This window comes from Hyla sarda, unplaced genomic scaffold (genome assembly GCF_029499605.1).
Source record: "Hyla sarda isolate aHylSar1 unplaced genomic scaffold, aHylSar1.hap1 scaffold_834, whole genome shotgun sequence".
NCBI lineage: Eukaryota > Metazoa > Chordata > Amphibia > Anura > Hylidae > Hyla > Hyla sarda.
This window is the reverse complement of record NW_026610861.1, coordinates 43,051-57,056: the sequence shown is the minus strand read 5'-3', so window position 1 is coordinate 57,056 and position 14,006 is coordinate 43,051. Positions and strand designations below refer to the sequence as shown.

General features: G+C 45.9%; 6 non-coding genes across 6 annotated transcripts; all 6 read right to left on the bottom strand.

The window, feature by feature from the left end:
* Positions 1-1,026: 1,026 nt before the first annotated feature.
* On the bottom strand, positions 1,027-1,217 carry LOC130347329 (U2 spliceosomal RNA). The gene has a single exon (XR_008885280.1). It is a non-coding gene; the product is annotated as a U2 spliceosomal RNA (small nuclear RNA).
* A 2,098-nt stretch (positions 1,218-3,315) lies between these two features.
* On the bottom strand, positions 3,316-3,506 carry LOC130347365 (U2 spliceosomal RNA). The gene has a single exon (XR_008885313.1). It is a non-coding gene; the product is annotated as a U2 spliceosomal RNA (small nuclear RNA).
* Positions 3,507-5,599: 2,093 nt separating this feature from the next.
* Positions 5,600-5,790, bottom strand: LOC130347372 (U2 spliceosomal RNA). Its single transcript, XR_008885319.1, has one exon. It is a non-coding gene; the product is annotated as a U2 spliceosomal RNA (small nuclear RNA).
* Positions 5,791-7,878: 2,088 nt separating this feature from the next.
* LOC130347328 (U2 spliceosomal RNA) lies at positions 7,879-8,069 on the bottom strand. Its single transcript, XR_008885279.1, has one exon. It is a non-coding gene; the product is annotated as a U2 spliceosomal RNA (small nuclear RNA).
* A 2,099-nt stretch (positions 8,070-10,168) lies between these two features.
* Positions 10,169-10,359, bottom strand: LOC130347326 (U2 spliceosomal RNA). The gene has a single exon (XR_008885278.1). It is a non-coding gene; the product is annotated as a U2 spliceosomal RNA (small nuclear RNA).
* A 2,084-nt stretch (positions 10,360-12,443) lies between these two features.
* Positions 12,444-12,634, bottom strand: LOC130347325 (U2 spliceosomal RNA). Its single transcript, XR_008885277.1, has one exon. It is a non-coding gene; the product is annotated as a U2 spliceosomal RNA (small nuclear RNA).
* Between the last annotated feature and the right edge of the window lie 1,372 nt (positions 12,635-14,006).

Here is a 14,006-nt window from a genome sequence, read left to right as displayed (position 1 = left end):
TGCATACCCCATCAGTGCAGCAATGCTTATTCAATACCGCCAGCAGATGGAGACACTGGGGGATAATTTTCTAAGGATTTATACTGATTTTTCCTGTCTGAATTTGTCGCACAGAAAGTTGCAGGCCAAATATGTGTGACATTTCTGCGACTTTAGCTTCTAGAGCATTTTTACAACATTATACATAGGTGCTGAATACATAAAAAGCGACTGTTCAGCGACAGACAAGTCGCATCGGCTGAAAGTAGGCCAGAATGTCAGTCCATGTTGGAGCAGGTTTAGATACAGTCTAAAGCATAGATCTCAAAGTCTGTGCACAGAATTTAGCAAGGGCCTCGCACCTTCTGATGCATCAGGTAGGTGCACAATAGCATAGCCTAACCCTCTGTACTTTGGTCTATATTGATGCGGGACATAGACAGCCAGCTGATGACCAATCCATTAGTGCAATGGATGGCTGGAAGCATTTGTCTTTGCCTTTGCAATACCACAGAAGCAATGCATGGTCAATGTACAGCAATGACACACCTGTGTGAACAGCCAGGAGACCCCCCCCCCCCCCCATGTTATGTTACATAGTTACATAGTTAGTACGGTCGAAAAAAGACATATGTCCATCACGTTCAACCAGGGAATTAAGGGGTAGGGGTGTGGCGCGATATTGGGGAAGGGATGAGATTTTATATTTCTTCATAAGCATTAATCTTATTTTGTCAATTAGGAACATTCAGCACCCACCCGCTATCAAGGCAGCTGCCTATCATGTCATGCCCTACCTGCACAGGTGTGCTGGCTACTCAAATGATCCAATTAAGGAGGCCATTTAGTCAGCAGCAGCAGAAGTCCTGTGCCTGGACGCTCCAACAGGGGCCAGACACAAGCAGAAGCAGAAGCAGCAGAAGCAGCAGCAGCACCACCTTTTGTTTTTTGGCTGCAGCAGCAGCAAGGCCCACAGGGCTGGCTAGCTGGCTAGCCAGCAAGCAGGTAGCAATGAAAGTAGGAATCTTTCTTTTTAACCCTGTAAGGGGGTGGTGCACTGTACCCGAAGATACTGCCATATCGGGTCAATGCATAGGGCGACGGAAGCAAGCTTCGAAATCGGCCCCCGTTCTCAAAAATCCATTTAATATATGGTCCCCAGATAGGGGACGTATCAGATATTAAACTGATAAGAACAGATACTACACTTGATCTTAGCCAAAAGGCCGAGAAGCGATAACCGTGAAAGGGGCGGGCCCAACAAGGTCCCCTTCATGGGCACTATCACTGCTTGCTGTCAGGGAGGCTGCCAGACAATTTTCCATGCACACTCTGGGCTGGGGGGCAGTCAACCACCAGTACACACAGCAGAACCTAAACCCATACCATTATTGCTAAGCAGCAAGACAGGGGCCCATTGCACTCCCACGGGGCCTTTTTAAATGCAATCCATAACCCGGATTTGCCAGGAACCCTTCTTACTCCTCCTACTTGCATGTGACACTGGGCTTAGGATCTGCATAGGAAACACACACACAAGCACACACCTACCTTTGTTGCCTGCAGATGCCTCCTTGGCTGTCCCCAAACGGTATCAAACCAACACCCACGGGAAGCTGTAAGCATAGAGGACATGCCTGCACCCCATTGGACTTACCTGTGTGGGTTAAATCCGGGTTATTTGACAACCTATGGCGGTGATGGTTCTGCTCAGGCAGAGCAGTGCTGATGCTCCTCATAAAGCTGTCGCTGCTGTGAAGGTTCTAGGTGACATCACAAATCCCTTTGGTTACATACACAACAAAGCTGGGTTGTTGTTGTTTACACTCTGCAAGGCCTGTGGAAGTGAGTGACATCATAGCACTGTAGTTCTGAGGGTTCAAGATGGATGCAACAATCTCCTGTTGCTTCTATGAAGGCCGTAATAGACGACATCACCAAACAGCTCCATAGTCACATACACAGCAAAGGAGAGATGTTGTTTACACCTAGTGATGTCAGTGGTATTGAGTGACATCACAGCACAGTGCTAAGGCTCCTGGGCCTGGACACAGCAGCGGCTGCAATATCTCAACGGAGAATACGTTTATATCTATGTGTGTGTGTGCGCATATATATATATATATATATATATATATATATATATATATATATATATATATATATTTCTCCGCCGAAATCACTTTTAAACCCATTTCCACCTTTTTTTCCCTTCTCTTCCTCTTACTTTTTTTTCACGTTTTTTTACGTTTTTCTCCTTTTCGCCTCTTTTCTGGGCGTATTATTCTTCTTTTTCTTCTTTTTTTTCGTCTAATGCATACCCCATCAGTGCAGCAATGCTTATTCAATACCGCCAGCAGATGGAGACACTGGGGGATAATTTTCTAAGGATTTATACTGATTTTTCCTGTCTGAATTTGTCGCACAGAAAGTTGCAGGCCAAATATGTGTGACATTTCTGCGACTTTAGCTTCTAGAGCATTTTTACAACATTATACATAGGTGCTGAATACATAAAAAGCGACTGTTCAGCGACAGACAAGTCGCATCGGCTGAAAGTAGGCCAGAATGTCAGTCCATGTTGGAGCAGGTTTAGATACAGTCTAAAGCATAGATCTCAAAGTCTGTGCACAGAATTTAGCAAGGGCCTCGCACCTTCTGATGCATCAGGTAGGTGCACAATAGCATAGCCTAACCCTCTGTACTTTGGTCTATATTGATGCGGGACATAGACAGCCAGCTGATGACCAATCCATTAGTGCAATGGATGGCTGGAAGCATTTGTCTTTGCCTTTGCAATACCACAGAAGCAATGCATGGTCAATGTACAGCAATGACACACCTGTGTGAACAGCCAGGAGACCCCCCCCATGTTATGTTACATAGTTACATAGTTAGTACGGTCGAAAAAAGACATATGTCCATCACGTTCAACCAGGGAATTAAGGGGTAGGGGTGTGGCGCGATATTGGGGAAGGGATGAGATTTTATATTTCTTCATAAGCATTAATCTTATTTTGTCAATTAGGAACATTCAGCACCCACCCGCTATCAAGGCAGCTGCCTATCATGTCATGCCCTACCTGCACAGGTGTGCTGGCTACTCAAATGATCCAATTAAGGAGGCCATTTAGTCAGCAGCAGCAGCAGAAGTCCTGTGCCTGGACGCTCCAACAGGGGCCAGACACAAGCAGAAGCAGAAGCAGCAGAAGCAGCAGCAGCACCACCTTTTGTTTTTTGGCTGCAGCAGCAGCAAGGCCCACAGGGCTGGCTAGCTGGCTAGCCAGCAAGCAGGTAGCAATGAAAGTAGGAATCTTTCTTTTTAACCCTGTAAGGGGGTGGTGCACTGTACCCAAAGATACTGCCATATCGGGTCAATGCATAGGGCGACGGAAGCAAGCTTCGAAATCGGCCCCCGTTCTCAAAAATCCATTTAATATATGGTCCCCAGATAGGGGACGTATCAGATATTAAACTGATAAGAACAGATACTACACTTGATCTTAGCCAAAAGGCCGAGAAGCGATAACTGTGAAAGGGGCGGGCCCAACAAGGTCCCCTTCATGGGCACTATCACTGCTTGCTGTCAGGGAGGCTGCCAGACAATTTTCCATGCACACTCTGGGCTGGGGGGCAGTCAACCACCAGTACACACAGCAGAACCTAAACCCATACCATTATTGCTAAGCAGCAAGACAGGGGCCCATTGCACTCCCACGGGGCCTTTTTAAATGCAATCCATAACCCGGATTTGCCAGGAACCCTTCTTACTCCTCCTACTTGCATGTGACACTGGGCTTAGGATCTGCATAGGAAACACACACACAAGCACACACCTACCTTTGTTGCCTGCAGATGCCTCCTTGGCTGTCCCCAAACGGTATCAAACCAACACCCACGGGAAGCTGTAAGCATAGAGGACATGCCTGCACCCCATTGGACTTACCTGTGTGGGTTAAATCCGGGTTATTTGACAACCTATGGCGGTGATGGTTCTGCTCAGGCAGAGCAGTGCTGATGCTCCTCATAAAGCTGTCGCTGCTGTGAAGGTTCTAGGTGACATCACAAATCCCTTTGGTTACATACACAACAAAGCTGGGTTGTTGTTGTTTACACTCTGCAAGGCCTGTGGAAGTGAGTGACATCATAGCACTGTAGTTCTGAGGGTTCAAGATGGATGCAACAATCTCCTGTTGCTTCTATGAAGGCCGTAATAGACGACATCACCAAACAGCTCCATAGTCACATACACAGCAAAGGAGAGATGTTGTTTACACCTAGTGATGTCAGTGGTATTGAGTGACATCACAGCACAGTGCTAAGGCTCCTGGGCCTGGACACAGCAGCGGCTGCAATATCTCAACGGAGAATACGTTTATATCTATGTGTGTGTGTGCGCATATATATATATATATATATATATATATATATATATATATATATTTCTCCGCCGAAATCACTTTTAAACCCATTTCCACCTTTTTTTCCCTTCTCTTCCTCTTACTTTTTTTTCACGTTTTTTTAAGTTTTTCTCCTTTTCGCCTCTTTTCTGGGCGTATTATTCTTCTTTTTCTTCTTTTTTTTCGTCTAATGCATACCCCATCAGTGCAGCAATGCTTATTCAATACCGCCAGCAGATGGAGACACTGGGGGATAATTTTCTAAGGATTTATACTGATTTTTCCTGTCTGAATTTGTCGCACAGAAAGTTGCAGGCCAAATATGTGTGACATTTCTGCGACTTTAGCTTCTAGAGCATTTTTACAACATTATACATAGGTGCTGAATACATAAAAAGCGACTGTTCAGCGACAGACAAGTCGCATCGGCTGAAAGTAGGCCAGAATGTCAGTCCATGTTGGAGCAGGTTTAGATACAGTCTAAAGCATAGATCTCAAAGTCTGTGCACAGAATTTAGCAAGGGCCTCGCACCTTCTGATGCATCAGGTAGGTGCACAATAGCATAGCCTAACCCTCTGTACTTTGGTCTATATTGATGCGGGACATAGACAGCCAGCTGATGACCAATCCATTAGTGCAATGGATGGCTGGAAGCATTTGTCTTTGCCTTTGCAATACCACAGAAGCAATGCATGGTCAATGTACAGCAATGACACACCTGTGTGAACAGCCAGGAGACCCCCCCCCCCCCCCCCCATGTTATGTTACATAGTTACATAGTTAGTACGGTCGAAAAAAGACATATGTCCATCACGTTCAACCAGGGAATTAAGGGGTAGGGGTGTGGCGCGATATTGGGGAAGGGATGAGATTTTATATTTCTTCATAAGCATTAATCTTATTTTGTCAATTAGGAACATTCAGCACCCACCCGCTATCAAGGCAGCTGCCTATCATGTCATGCCCTACCTGCACAGGTGTGCTGGCTACTCAAATGATCCAATTAAGGAGGCCATTTAGTCCTGAAGTCCAGAAGTCCTGTGCCTGGACGCTCCAACAGGGGCCAGACACAAGCAGAAGCAGAAGCAGCAGAAGCAGCAGCAGCACCACCTTTTGTTTTTTGGCTGCAGCAGCAGCAAGGCCCACAGGGCTGGCTAGCTGGCTAGCCAGCAAGCAGGTAGCAATGAAAGTAGGAATCTTTCTTTTTAACCCTGTAAGGGGGTGGTGCACTGTACCCGAAGATACTGCCATATCGGGTCAATGCATACGGCGACGGAAGCAAGCTTCGAAATCGGCCCCCGTTCTCAAAAATCCATTTAATATATGGTCCCCAGATAGGGGACGTATCAGATATTAAACTGATAAGAACAGATACTACACTTGATCTTAGCCAAAAGGCCGAGAAGCGATAACCGTGAAAGGGGCGGGCCCAACAAGGTCCCCTTCATGGGCACTATCACTGCTTGCTGTCAGGGAGGCTGCCAGACAATTTTCCATGCACACTCTGGGCTGGGGGGCAGTCAACCACCAGTACACACAGCAGAACCTAAACCCATACCATTATTGCTAAGCAGCAAGACAGGGGCCCATTGCACTCCCACGGGGCCTTTTTAAATGCAATCCATAACCCGGATTTGCCAGGAACCCTTCTTACTCCTCCTACTTGCATGTGACACTGGGCTTAGGATCTGCATAGGAAACACACACACAAGCACACACCTACCTTTGTTGCCTGCAGATGCCTCCTTGGCTGTCCCCAAACGGTATCAAACCAACACCCACGGGAAGCTGTAAGCATAGAGGACATGCCTGCACCCCATTGGACTTACCTGTGTGGGTTAAATCCGGGTTATTTGACAACCTATGGCGGTGATGGTTCTGCTCAGGCAGAGCAGTGCTGATGCTCCTCATAAAGCTGTCGCTGCTGTGAAGGTTCTAGGTGACATCACAAATCCCTTTGGTTACATACACAACAAAGCTGGGTTGTTGTTGTTTACACTCTGCAAGGCCTGTGGAAGTGAGTGACATCATAGCACTGTAGTTCTGAGGGTTCAAGATGGATGCAACAATCTCCTGTTGCTTCTATGAAGGCCGTAATAGACGACATCACCAAACAGCTCCATAGTCACATACACAGCAAAGGAGAGATGTTGTTTACACCTAGTGATGTCAGTGGTATTGAGTGACATCACAGCACAGTGCTAAGGCTCCTGGGCCTGGACACAGCAGCGGCTGCAATATCTCAACGGAGAATACGTTTATATCTATGTGTGTGTGTGCGCATATATATATATATATATATATATATATATATATATATATATATATATATTTCTCCGCCGAAATCACTTTTAAACCCATTTCCACCTTTTTTTCCCTTCTCTTCCTCTTACTTTTTTTTCACGTTTTTTTACGTTTTTCTCCTTTTTGCCTCTTTTCTGGGCGTATTATTCTTCTTTTTCTTCTTTTTTTTCGTCTAATGCATACCCCATCAGTGCAGCAATGCTTATTCAATACCGCCAGCAGATGGAGACACTGGGGGATAATTTTCTAAGGATTTATACTGATTTTTCCTGTCTGAATTTGTCGCACAGAAAGTTGCAGGCCAAATATGTGTGACATTTCTGCGACTTTAGCTTCTAGAGCATTTTTACAACATTATACATAGGTGCTGAATACATAAAAAGCGACTGTTCAGCGACAGACAAGTCGCATCGGCTGAAAGTAGGCCAGAATGTCAGTCCATGTTGGAGCAGGTTTAGATACAGTCTAAAGCATAGATCTCAAAGTCTGTGCACAGAATTTAGCAAGGGCCTCGCACCTTCTGATGCATCAGGTAGGTGCACAATAGCATAGCCTAACCCTCTGTACTTTGGTCTATATTGATGCGGGACATAGACAGCCAGCTGATGACCAGTGCAATGGATGGCTGGAAGCATTTGTCTTTGCCTTTGCAATACCACAGAAGCAATGCATGGTCAATGTACAGCAATGACACACCTGTGTGAACAGCCAGGAGACCCCCCCCCCCCCCCATGTTATGTTACATAGTTACATAGTTAGTACGGTCGAAAAAAGACATATGTCCATCACGTTCAACCAGGGAATTAAGGGGTAGGGGTGTGGCGCGATATTGGGGAAGGGATGAGATTTTATATTTCTTCATAAGCATTAATCTTATTTTGTCAATTAGGAACATTCAGCACCCACCCGCTATCAAGGCAGCTGCCTATCATGTCATGCCCTACCTGCACAGGTGTGCTGGCTACTCAAATGATCCAATTAAGGAGGCCATTTAGTCAGCAGCAGCAGAAGTCCTGTGCCTGGACGCTCCAACAGGGGCCAGACACAAGCAGAAGCAGAAGCAGCAGAAGCAGCAGCAGCACCACCTTTTGTTTTTTGGCTGCAGCAGCAGCAAGGCCCACAGGGCTGGCTAGCTGGCTAGCCAGCAAGCAGGTAGCAATGAAAGTAGGAATCTTTCTTTTTAACCCTGTAAGGGGGTGGTGCACTGTACCCGAAGATACTGCCATATCGGGTCAATGCATAGGGCGACGGAAGCAAGCTTCGAAATCGGCCCCCGTTCTCAAAAATCCATTTAATATATGGTCCCCAGATAGGGGACGTATCAGATATTAAACTGATAAGAACAGATACTACACTTGATCTTAGCCAAAAGGCCGAGAAGCGATAACCGTGAAAGGGGCGGGCCCAACAAGGTCCCCTTCATGGGCACTATCACTGCTTGCTGTCAGGGAGGCTGCCAGACAATTTTCCATGCACACTCTGGGCTGGGGGGCAGTCAACCACCAGTACACACAGCAGAACCTAAACCCATACCATTATTGCTAAGCAGCAAGACAGGGGCCCATTGCACTCCCACGGGGCCTTTTTAAATGCAATCCATAACCCGGATTTGCCAGGAACCCTTCTTACTCCTCCTACTTGCATGTGACACTGGGCTTAGGATCTGCATAGGAAACACACACACAAGCACACACCTACCTTTGTTGCCTGCAGATGCCTCCTTGGCTGTCCCCAAACGGTATCAAACCAACACCCACGGGAAGCTGTAAGCATAGAGGACATGCCTGCACCCCATTGGACTTACCTGTGTGGGTTAAATCCGGGTTATTTGACAACCTATGGCGGTGATGGTTCTGCTCAGGCAGAGCAGTGCTGATGCTCCTCATAAAGCTGTCGCTGCTGTGAAGGTTCTAGGTGACATCACAAATCCCTTTGGTTACATACACAACAAAGCTGGGTTGTTGTTGTTTACACTCTGCAAGGCCTGTGGAAGTGAGTGACATCATAGCACTGTAGTTCTGAGGGTTCAAGATGGATGCAACAATCTCCTGTTGCTTCTATGAAGGCCGTAATAGACGACATCACCAAACAGCTCCATAGTCACATACACAGCAAAGGAGAGATGTTGTTTACACCTAGTGATGTCAGTGGTATTGAGTGACATCACAGCACAGTGCTAAGGCTCCTGGGCCTGGACACAGCAGCGGCTGCAATATCTCAACGGAGAATACGTTTATATCTATGTGTGTGTGTGCTGCATATATATATATATATATATATATATATATATATATATATATATATATATATATTCTCCGCCGAAATCACTTTTAAACCCATTTCCACCTTTTTTTCCCTTCTCTTCCTCTTACTTTTTTTTCACGTTTTTTTACGTTTTTCTCCTTTTCGCCTCTTTTCTGGGCGTATTATTCTTCTTTTTCTTCTTTTTTTTCGTCTAATGCATACCCCATCAGTGCAGCAATGCTTATTCAATACCGCCAGCAGATGGAGACACTGGGGGATAATTTTCTAAGGATTTATACTGATTTTTCCTGTCTGAATTTGTCGCACAGAAAGTTGCAGGCCAAATATGTGTGACATTTCTGCGACTTTAGCTTCTAGAGCATTTTTACAACATTATACATAGGTGCTGAATACATAAAAAGCGACTGTTCAGCGACAGACAAGTCGCATCGGCTGAAAGTAGGCCAGAATGTCAGTCCATGTTGGAGCAGGTTTAGATACAGTCTAAAGCATAGATCTCAAAGTCTGTGCACAGAATTTAGCAAGGGCCTCGCACCTTCTGATGCATCAGGTAGGTGCACAATAGCATAGCCTAACCCTCTGTACTTTGGTCTATATTGATGCGGGACATAGACAGCCAGCTGATGACCAATCCATTAGTGCAATGGATGGCTGGAAGCATTTGTCTTTGCCTTTGCAATACCACAGAAGCAATGCATGGTCAATGTACAGCAATGACACACCTGTGTGAACAGCCAGGAGACCCCCCCCCCCCCCATGTTATGTTACATAGTTACATAGTTAGTACGGTCGAAAAAAGACATATGTCCATCACGTTCAACCAGGGAATTAAGGGGTAGGGGTGTGGCGCGATATTGGGGAAGGGATGAGATTTTATATTTCTTCATAAGCATTAATCTTATTTTGTCAATTAGGAACATTCAGCACCCACCCGCTATCAAGGCAGCTGCCTATCATGTCATGCCCTACCTGCACAGGTGTGCTGGCTACTCAAATGATCCAATTAAGGAGGCCATTTAGTCAGCAGCAGCAGAAGTCCTGTGCCTGGACGCTCCAACAGGGGCCAGACACAAGCAGAAGCAGAAGCAGCAGAAGCAGCAGCAGCACCACCTTTTGTTTTTTGGCTGCAGCAGCAGCAAGGCCCACAGGGCTGGCTAGCTGGCTAGCCAGCAAGCAGGTAGCAATGAAAGTAGGAATCTTTCTTTTTAACCCTGTAAGGGGGTGGTGCACTGTACCCGAAGATACTGCCATATCGGGTCAATGCATAGGGCGACGGAAGCAAGCTTCGAAATCGGCCCCCGTTCTCAAAAATCCATTTAATATATGGTCCCCAGATAGGGGACGTATCAGATATTAAACTGATAAGAACAGATACTACACTTGATCTTAGCCAAAAGGCCGAGAAGCGATAACCGTGAAAGGGGCGGGCCCAACAAGGTCCCCTTCATGGGCACTATCACTGCTTGCTGTCAGGGAGGCTGCCAGACAATTTTCCATGCACACTCTGGGCTGGGGGGCAGTCAACCACCAGTACACACAGCAGAACCTAAACCCATACCATTATTGCTAAGCAGCAAGACAGGGGCCCATTGCACTCCCACGGGGCCTTTTTAAATGCAATCCATAACCCGGATTTGCCAGGAACCCTTCTTACTCCTCCTACTTGCATGTGACACTGGGCTTAGGATCTGCATAGGAAACACACACACAAGCACACACCTACCTTTGTTGCCTGCAGATGCCTCCTTGGCTGTCCCCAAACGGTATCAAACCAACACCCACGGGAAGCTGTAAGCATAGAGGACATGCCTGCACCCCATTGGACTTACCTGTGTGGGTTAAATCCGGGTTATTTGACAACCTATGGCGGTGATGGTTCTGCTCAGGCAGAGCAGTGCTGATGCTCCTCATAAAGCTGTCGCTGCTGTGAAGGTTCTAGGTGACATCACAAATCCCTTTGGTTACATACACAACAAAGCTGGGTTGTTGTTGTTTACACTCTGCAAGGCCTGTGGAAGTGAGTGACATCATAGCACTGTAGTTCTGAGGGTTCAAGATGGATGCAACAATCTCCTGTTGCTTCTATGAAGGCCGTAATAGACGACATCACCAAACAGCTCCATAGTCACATACACAGCAAAGGAGAGATGTTGTTTACACCTAGTGATGTCAGTGGTATTGAGTGACATCACAGCACAGTGCTAAGGCTCCTGGGCCTGGACACAGCAGCGGCTGCAATATCTCAACGGAGAATACGTTTATATCTATGTGTGTGTGTGCGCATATATATATATATATATATATATATATATATATATATATATTTCTCCGCCGAAATCACTTTTAAACCCATTTCCACCTTTTTTTCCCTTCTCTTCCTCTTACTTTTTTTTCACGTTTTTTTACGTTTTTCTCCTTTTCGCCTCTTTTCTGGGCGTATTATTCTTCTTTTTCTTCTTTTTTTTCGTCTAATGCATACCCCATCAGTGCAGCAATGCTTATTCAATACCGCCAGCAGATGGAGACACTGGGGGATAATTTTCTAAGGATTTATACTGATTTTTCCTGTCTGAATTTGTCGCACAGAAAGTTGCAGGCCAAATATGTGTGACATTTCTGCGACTTTAGCTTCTAGAGCATTTTTACAACATTATACATAGGTGCTGAATACATAAAAAGCGACTGTTCAGCGACAGACAAGTCGCATCGGCTGAAAGTAGGCCAGAATGTCAGTCCATGTTGGAGCAGGTTTAGATACAGTCTAAAGCATAGATCTCAAAGTCTGTGCACAGAATTTAGCAAGGGCCTCGCACCTTCTGATGCATCAGGTAGGTGCACAATAGCATAGCCTAACCCTCTGTACTTTGGTCTATATTGATGCGGGACATAGACAGCCAGCTGATGACCAATCCATTAGTGCAATGGATGGCTGGAAGCATTTGTCTTTGCCTTTGCAATACCACAGAAGCAATGCATGGTCAATGTACAGCAATGACACACCTGTGTGAACAGCCAGGAGACCCCCCCCCCCATGTTATGTTACATAGTTACATAGTTAGTACGGTCGAAAAAAGACATATGTCCATCACGTTCAACCAGGGAATTAAGGGGTAGGGGTGTGGCGCGATATTGGGGAAGGGATGAGATTTTATATTTCTTCATAAGCATTAATCTTATTTTGTCAATTAGGAACATTCAGCACCCACCCGCTATCAAGGCAGCTGCCTATCATGTCATGCCCTACCTGCACAGGTGTGCTGGCTACTCAAATGATCCAATTAAGGAGGCCATTTAGTCAGCAGCAGCAGAAGTCCTGTGCCTGGACGCTCCAACAGGGGCCAGACACAAGCAGAAGCAGAAGCAGCAGAAGCAGCAGCAGCACCACCTTTTGTTTTTTGGCTGCAGCAGCAGCAAGGCCCACAGGGCTGGCTAGCTGGCTAGCCAGCAAGCAGGTAGCAATGAAAGTAGGAATCTTTCTTTTTAACCCTGTAAGGGGGTGGTGCACTGTACCCGAAGATACTGCCATATCGGGTCAATGCATAGGGCGACGGAAGCAAGCTTCGAAATCGGCCCCCGTTCTCAAAAATCCATTTAATATATGGTCCCCAGATAGGGGACGTATCAGATATTAAACTGATAAGAACAGATACTACACTTGATCTTAGCCAAAAGGCCGAGAAGCGATAACCGTGAAAGGGGCGGGCCCAACAAGGTCCCCTTCATGGGCACTATCACTGCTTGGCTGCCAGACAATTTTCCATGCACACTCTGGGCTGGGGGGCAGTCAACCACCAGTACACACAGCAGAACCTAAACCCATACCATTATTGCTAAGCAGCAAGACAGGGGCCCATTGCACTCCCACGGGGCCTTTTTAAATGCAATCCATAACCCGGATTTGCCAGGAACCCTTCTTACTCCTCCTACTTGCATGTGACACTGGGCTTAGGATCTGCATAGGAAACACACACACAAGCACACACCTACCTTTGTTGCCTGCAGATGCCTCCTTGGCTGTCCCCAAACGGTATCAAACCAACACCCACGGGAAGCTGTAAGCATAGAGGACATGCCTGCACCCCATTGGACTTACCTGTGTGGGTTAAATCCGGGTTATTTGACAACCTATGGCGGTGATGGTTCTGCTCAGGCAGAGCAGTGCTGATGCTCCTCATAAAGCTGTCGCTGCTGTGAAGGTTCTAGGTGACATCACAAATCCCTTTGGTTACATACACAACAAAGCTGGGTTGTTGTTGTTTACACTCTGCAAGGCCTGTGGAAGTGAGTGACATCATAGCACTGTAGTTCTGAGGGTTCAAGATGGATGCAACAATCTCCTGTTGCTTCTATGAAGGCCGTAATAGACGACATCACCAAACAGCTCCATAGTCACATACACAGCAAAGGAGAGATGTTGTTTACACCTAGTGATGTCAGTGGTATTGAGTGACATCACAGCACAGTGCTAAGGCTCCTGGGCCTGGACACAGCAGCGGCTGCAATATCTCAACGGAGAATACGTTTATATCTATGTGTGTGTGTGCGCATATATATATATATATATATATATATATATATATATATATATATATATATTTCTCCGCCGAAATCACTTTTAAACCCATTTCCACCTTTTTTTCCCTTCTCTTCCTCTTACTTTTTTTTCACGTTTTTTTACGTTTTTCTCCTTTTCGCCTCTTTTCTGGGCGTATTATTCTTCTTTTTCTTCTTTTTTTTCGTCTAATGCATACCCCATCAGTGCAGCAATGCTTATTCAATACCGCCAGCAGATGGAGACACTGGGGGATAATTTTCTAAGGATTTATACTGATTTTTCCTGTCTGAATTTGTCGCACAGAAAGTTGCAGGCCAAATATGTGTGACATTTCTGCGACTTTAGCTTCTAGAGCATTTTTACAACATTATACATAGGTGCTGAATACATAAAAAGCGACTGTTCAGCGACAGACAAGTCGCATCGGCTGAAAGTAGGCCAGAATGTCAGTCCATGTTGGAGCAGGTTTAGATACAGTCTAAAGCATAGATCTCAAAGTCTG